This window comes from Simochromis diagramma, unplaced genomic scaffold (genome assembly GCF_900408965.1).
Source record: "Simochromis diagramma unplaced genomic scaffold, fSimDia1.1 OVJJ01000456.1, whole genome shotgun sequence".
In the NCBI taxonomy this organism is placed as follows: Eukaryota; Metazoa; Chordata; class Actinopteri; order Cichliformes; family Cichlidae; genus Simochromis; species Simochromis diagramma.
The window spans coordinates 756,049-763,983 of NW_024387186.1; positions in this window are offsets into that span (position 1 = coordinate 756,049).

Sequence of the window (7,935 nt, forward strand, 5' to 3'; positions counted from 1 at the left end):
TCAATGCTATGCTTTCTATTAATAAGTGTCATATAATTATATAGTGTAGTATTAAGTGGACACGGCCCTGATAATAAAGGCCTTAGACTGCGTGTCCTTTAGTTTTCATCTTTCAACATCTTAGACTGGAGTGGGACAGCCTGTAATAAAACTGTTGAGCACATACCGCCATTTCGAGATCCGCAGCAGAGTGTCATGCAGGACGCATCTCCCTTCTAGAGGTGATTTTGTAAGAGAATAAAAGTATAAAATGATCTATTGAGCAGTGTGTTGTGCTCCATCAGATGCCTAGGGGAGAAAAAGAACTCGGTGAAGTGTTGATGCATGCATCCTATTTTGACTTTATCCTGCAGGACAGCCTCCTGAAATTCCAGGAGTACTGATAATCTATCAACCCTCTCCCCATTAATTGTTTTTAATAGTGTTTTTACTTTGCTGACCTCACCATCATCAATACACCGCTTGATATTAATACATCCTTTGATACATATTTTCTCTCCCACAGTCTTCTTACAGATGCTTTCAACATTTATCACTTTATTTTTCTGTCCTTCTGTCTTAACCACTATCAACAAGTTTCCATCCCCGTGAATTTTAGCCAGCTGCACTTCTCCAAACTTATTTTTCAACTCTCTAAATCAGCGGTCCCCAACCTTTTTTGTGTCACAGACCGGTTTAATGTCAGACAATATTGTCACTGATAAATACCACACAATAAAATTATACGACCAAGACGAAAACTGTGGTATTTTGTAAATATAATAACAAATCCCAATTCACTGTGTAATTGTCTTACTTTATTAGCAGTGTCTCCTGAAATGCACCAGCAACATTGAGAACAGAGTAACATCCTCCTCTCTGCCCCTTAATGCTCTCTGGTCGCTATGGTAACATGTAAATATTTCTTTCAAAATAAGACTACTACATACTATAAGACGACTACAACATGGGAAAAGACCCAGCAAGTCAAACAGGAGGTACTGGTCCTGTGTGTGGACTTCCGGTAAATTTCAGTGTTGAGGTTTCCATTCTCTTCAATGTGCACAGCGCAGTCCAGGAAAGGCAAACAGTCATCCTTTGTGTCTTCCCTGGTGAACTTGATGTTTTTATCCACAGTGTTAATGTGCGCAGTGAAGGATTCCACTTCTTGTGTCTTGATTTTGACCCAGGTGTCGTCTACATCAGCGGTCCCCAACCTCCGGGCCTTGGACCGGTACCTGTCCGTGAGTCGTTTGGTACCGGGCCGCGAGAGTTGAGGCTCAGGTGTGAAATGTATAGTTTTCAGGGTTTTTATCGGTTTTCAGCGTTATTTTGTTATCGTTTTTATCGTTAACTCGGCTTTCCTGGGTCTTTTCACGTGTTATGAATAAATAAATTTTCGGTACCGGTACTAGTTTTATTTTGTTGTATTTATCCGAGACACCTTAAAGGCCGGTCCATGAAAATATTGTCGGGCATAAACCGGTCCGTGGCGCAAAAAAGGTTGGGGACCGCTGGTCTACATTAATGATGGGATTTCTGGCTCTTTTTAGAGAACCGGCTCTTTCAGCTCCGAACTGGCTCTTCAGGTTGTTTTGTTGCTTTAATTAACTTATTATTAACAATAATATAAAATTATGCATTGCACGTAAAACTCCAAAACACATAAAAACTTCAAAACAGGTACAAAACACAACAGAAGTGCTCCAGGATGCTAGGCACAGTGTTGAGCTTTTGTTACCTAGAGGCTACACAAGCCAGCAAGTACCAACAACCGGATCTGGTGTGTGGTAATAACATGTAAATGAACTTTTTTTTTTAATTATTTGAATATATATGAGTGCTTGTGTATAAATACACAAACAATACACACATGCTTTCAATTGTGTAATTTAAGTGATCTAGTAGCTCTGCTTTGGAAGTTCAGTTAACGATAGAAATGTGTTTTGGAGTTTGTACGTGCTTTGAATCTAGGGGCCACCGCATATATTTACATATAAACATATAAATAAAACCACTTTTTTTTTACATTAGTAATTCCTTTGGTGCATAATTTTATATTGTTGTTAATAATAAATAAATTAAAGCAAAAAAACAACCTGAAGAGCCGGTTCGGAGCCGAAAGAGCCGGCTCTCTAAAAAGAGCCGGAAATCCCATCACTAGTCGGCGCGTCTGTCGACACCAGAGGGTTAAAGTTGGAGTAGAGTTTATCCTCTAGGCTAACCCTTTTTGGATTTTGGGAAACGCTATTATACAGCGGCTTGCAAAAGTATTCGGCCCCCTTGAACTTTTCCACATTTTCTCACATTACAGCCACAAACATGAATCCATTTTATTGGAATTCCACGTGAAAGACCAACACAAAGTGGTGTACACGTGAGAAGTGGAACGAAAATCATACATGATTCCAAACATTTTTTACAAATAAATAACTGAAAAGTGGGGTGTGCGTAATTATTCAGCACCCTGAGTCAATACTTTGTAGAACCACCTTTTGCTGCAATTCCAGCTGCCAGTCTTTTAGGGTCTGTCTCTACCAGCTTTGCACATCTACAGACTGAAATCTTTGTTCATTCTTCTTTGCAAAACAGCTCCAGCTCAGTCAGATTAGATGGGCAGCGTTTGTGAACAGCAGTTTTCAGATCTTGCCACAGATTCTCGATTGGATTTAGATCTAGACTTTGACTGGGCTATTCTAACACATGGATATGTTTTGTTTTAAACCATCCCATTGTTGCCCTGGCTTTATGTTTAGGGTCGTTGTCCTGCTGGAAGGTGAACCTCCGCCCCAGTCTCAAGTCTTTTGCAGACTCCAAGAGGTTTTCTTCCAAGACTGTCCTGTATTTGGCTCCATCCATCTTCCCATCAACTCTGACCAGCTTCCCTGTCCCTGCTGAAGAGAAGCACCCCCAGAGCACGATGCTGCCACCACCATATCTGACAGTGGGGATGGTGTGTTCAGAGTGATGTGCAGTGTTAGTTTTCTGCCACACATAGCGTTTTGCATTTTGGTCTCATCTGACCAGAGCACCTTCTTCCACATGTTTGCTGTGTCCCCCACATGGCTTGTGGCAAACTGCAAACGGGACTTCTTATGGTTTTCTGTTAACAATGGCTTTCTTCTTGCCACTCTTCCATAAAGGCCAACTTTGTGCAGTGCACGACTAATAGCTGTCCTATGGACAGATTCCCCCACCTGAGCTGTAGATCTCTGCAGCTCGTCCAGAGTCACCATGGGCCTCTTGGCTGCATTTCTGATCAGCGTTCTCCTTGTTCGGCCTGTGAGTTTAGGTGGACGGCCTTGTCTTGGTAGGTTTACAGTTGTGCAATACTCCTTCCATTTCTGAATGATGGCTTGAACAGTGCTCCGTGGGATGTTCAAGGCTTGGGAAATCTTTTTGGGCAACTGACTGCACTCAGACCAAAGGGGGCTGAATAATTACGCACTCCCCACTTTTCAGTTATTTATTTGTAAAAAATGTTTGCAATCATTGGAATCAATCATAATAAAATTGATTCATGTTTGTGGCTGTAATGTGACAAAATGTGGAAAAGTTCAAGGGGGGCGAATACTTCTGCAAGCCACTGTATGTCCACATGATTGTTAAAGAACCTTTAGTGGTCAGTTACACAAAAGTGTTACACAACTACTGTTTAACTTCTGTCACAAATATGTCTCTGATGATTGCTTAACCTCCACGTTAAGCAATCAGTGTCAGGATGCTCTTGAGTATAAATCCATAGGTAAAGCAGCCATGACAGATAATGTAGCATGTGCTTTTATTGTGTAAGTCTCCACAAAGAGCCGTGAACATCAGCACAGAAGTACAGGTCACATGATCACAGCCTGTACACAAATTAAATTCCAGCTGTTGTGATCATTTTAGCTCTGGATGCTAAAGCTAACTCAGCCCTTAGTGCCATTAGCACCCAGCAGAACATAATAGTGAGAACATTCAATCTATAACAGGGTTCTGAGCGTTACGTCTGAAACGTTAACGACTGATTGTGGCTGAAGCTTGTAAAAAGCTGTCGCACTCACAGAGTTCATTATATTTGCTGACTGTGGCCACAGGTGGTGAGGATGTGATGATGCTCTGATAAGATCTGTGCTCTTCTTCTCGTTTCGGTCTTCCTCATTTTTAGGCTGCTGTGCCCCTCTGCTCGTATAAAAACCTCCTGAACGACTGCAGATGGAACCACTCCTTACAGCTAACTGAAGGTCACAGACCTTCCACCTGAGCAGGTACGTGAAGCACTTGGTTCACAGTTCAGTCCCAGTTCAGTTTCCTGCATTTCAATGGTTTCTTTCTTCTGTTGCAGTTTTGGGAAAAACAAATCAGTGAAGGTGAGAACGTTTGAGATTTCCTACATGGATTTGGATTTAACTGCCTTAAATTCATCTCTGGTCAGCTGTTTATGGCGTGCACTGATTTATTGCATTAAAGCGGATCATAAATGTAAATAAAATGTGTTGTTTTAAATGGTGCAGATGAAGTTGCTGCCCTGCCTCATGCTGTATGTCCTGCTGGCAGCTGGAACCAGTCTGGCTGTGGACGGGAACTGGCTGACTAAAGTTGTGAAAGTCATCAAAACTAGGTGAGTAAATTTTCTAGATTTCTCCTCTGCCTTCACCAAATCCCCAAAGCACATGTAGACTGGTTGAGCAAACTCTCCCACAAGCTCAAGTGTCCTGGAGAGGGTAAAGAGTTGGTTCAGTGACCAGGACGAACACTGCGTTGTTCCTCCCCTCTCTGAGTTCGACTAACGGACGAACTCTCCTCTCTGGCACCTTGGTGTAGACCTTCCTGGGGAAGCTGAGGAGTGTGATCCCCAATAGTTGAAGGACACCCTCCGGTCTACCTTCTTGAAGATGGGAACCACCACCCTGGTCTGCCAATCCAGAGGCCCTGCCTCAGATATGCAGTAGAGATGTGTCAGCCAGGACAGTCCTATCACATCCACAGGTGGCGCTGCCACCAAGGAGATTCTTAACTGCCTTACTGACCTCGTCCTCAGTGATGGTCGAGCTGTCCCCCTCATCCCCGAACTCTGGGTCCTCTGAAGAAGACGTGTTATTGGGATTAAGGAGGTCCACAAAGTATTCCTTTCAGGAGACTGGTTCCAGAGCCTGAGATGTGTGTTGAGATGAGCCCAGCTATTTCTAGAGTCAGGCTCTTTCCTCACCAAAGAGCGACTTCTACATGATGAAGTGCTACATAATGTTCACTGACTCTTAAATACATAAATAGAATAAAGTGATTTTGCTACAGTTTAACTTAGATCAAAGTGGTAAATGTCCAACCCTAACGAGCTCGATAAACGTGTCTAAATTCAGACTGAAGTACTGAATTAACTGTAAATGTCACAGAGAACAGATTTATTAATATACCCACACTCTGTCTGAAATTATCTGAGATGTTTGTTTTCTTTCCCTTTGGCAGATACCATATACAAGACAAGCATTACACTCTGGCTGTAACCATCCCACAACAACAGGACCCAAACACACTTTATAAAGTCCTTGAAGGCAACAAGCCTGAGGATGTTAAAAAGAGTGTTTACGAGGATAAAGTGTACTAAGGGACGAGGATGATTTTCTCTGTGCCCATAAAACCTGATCATGCAGAACGTTTAGTTCTGCAAAAGTTGAGCAGTCTATGAAAATATACAAAGAATAACTTCCTCCTCATCTACTCTTATCGGGCGACCGTGGCTCAGGGGGTTGGGAATCGCATCTGTAACTGGAAGGTCGCCGGTTTGATCCCTGGGCTCTCTGTCCTGGTCGTTGTGTCCTTGGGCAAGACACTTTACCCTACTTGCCTACTGGTGTTGGCCAGAGGGGCCGATGGCGCGATATGGCAGCCTTGCTTCTGTCAGTCTGCCCCAGGGCAGCTGTGGCTACAACTGTAGCTTGCCTCCACCAGTGTGAGAGTGAATGAATAGTGGCATTGTAAAGCGCTTTGGGTGCCTAGAAAAGCGCTATATAAATCCAATCCATTATTATTATCTCTCCCCATGTCGCACATGCACAGACAGAAAGAGAGAATAACATCCTAGAACTGATTGAAAGGGATGTTCGCTATTGGACAGATGGAGCCTTTGTGTTTACAAGAGTTTTTGATCAACCAAAGTCTGAGCGCAGTACAAGAGAGATCATCATACACTCACTCTATGAGGTTGGGTGTTCGATGGGTGGTCTCAAATATATCTTTCGCTGTGATGGACCGAGCAATTCTCAGAGTGTCACAGCTGCGATGAACGTTTCAGCGCTTCAGAGTTCTGTATTACTAACAGCCCTCAGCCTCCACAGGCAGGAAGCAGTGGGACAAACACCCAGGGAAACAGAGGCTGAGTCTGAGGTCCACACTGACTCTCTTCATTGACAGTCTGGTGTCACCTGGTCTCAGGTGAGTCCTGCGAACCTCAGCACTGACATCTGTCAGTCACCATTAAGGAAGCTTTGTGCAGGATCACAGATGACATCACACTATGTCGATGAAGCGTGTGTTTTCAGACGGCTGCACCTCACTCACACCCCCAGACCCTCCACCTCATTTACTGTCTGAAGATGTCCAGAAGTCTCTGTGAAAGCAGACTGTAACTCAATGATGGCGTTCATGAATCATGTGACTGCCTGACTGTAAGGTGTTTGTGACCCCTCTGTGTTCTTTCAATAAAGCTCAGCATCCAGCCTGCTGCACGTGTCTTTTATTCTGAAGGAGAGCTTCACATGTTCAGCATTCTCTTTATGAAACCCAGTGACTCTGAGCTTTTATTCTCTAAATCACTGAACAGAATATGTGAGCGATGCTTTTAAAGGACCTCACTGGTTTATGGAGGGAACTTGATGTTTAATCTAATGAAGCAGTATAAATCCACACAATCTGAATCTCCCTGCTCGGCTGAGCGCTTCACAGCACAGCGGAGGAAGGATTATGTAAATGATTACTCTGAGATCACAGCGTCACCGCGTTTACATCAAACTGTGAGTGTTGCTGTCCTCACATTCACTCAACAAGTTAACGAAGGAGTAATGAAATGCTGTGTAATGACAAATGCAGACATACTACAGCGTGTGTGTGCGCGCAGTCTGACTGCAGACATGTACGGCGGGTTTACGAACGTGTGTTTGAGATCATTTTATCTTATTGGATAAAACAGACACCAAGTTTAACTTTGAGGACGTGATCTGGAAAAGATGAGAAACAAACTTGAGTTACTGCAACACTCACACCTGTAACTACTGATACTCCTACAGGAAGCTAACAGTTTACTGCATTCAGACCTTTACAGGGTAAACGTGCTGCCTGATAACTGATTTAATAATGTGTGTGGTGTGAGCGCCAGCACGCTGGCAGAGAGCAGATGTACGAAGCTAAATATGAACTTTACAGACTGAGAGCTGCAAAGGGTCATTCAGACTTCTGATTAAACCTCTCAGATCAGTCAGTACCAGAGCTCGACTGCGCCCCCTACAGTTACACACTCAGGTTTGACTTTTATTTATTTTTCCATTAAGTGCAACAAAACATCAGGTTGACAAGAACACCATCAAATCGCTCCAACACACAAGAATATATTGAAACGTTTAAATAAATGAAACGTTTTTAGGTTTTTTTTCTTCTTGTTGTCCATTATTGAGAAAATGTCATGAACTTGTGACTGGAGATCTTGGACTCATGAACATATTCAACAGGTTTATGACATAAAAGTGAGAATAATGATGGTCAGTATCAGTGGAACCAAACAACACGATGAGAGTGAATATGATCAGACACTAAACGTGACGCTGTGATCCTAACAAGGATTACCAAATCCAGACCTGAGCAGGAAGAAGCTGGTTTCCTGTTTACAGAGAAAACAGGAGCGTTGTAGTCACATCAGAATTCAGCACCCTCCTTCATGAGACAGTTGGCGTACTGCGAGAGTTTTATTGCACCAGTTCTGGAAAT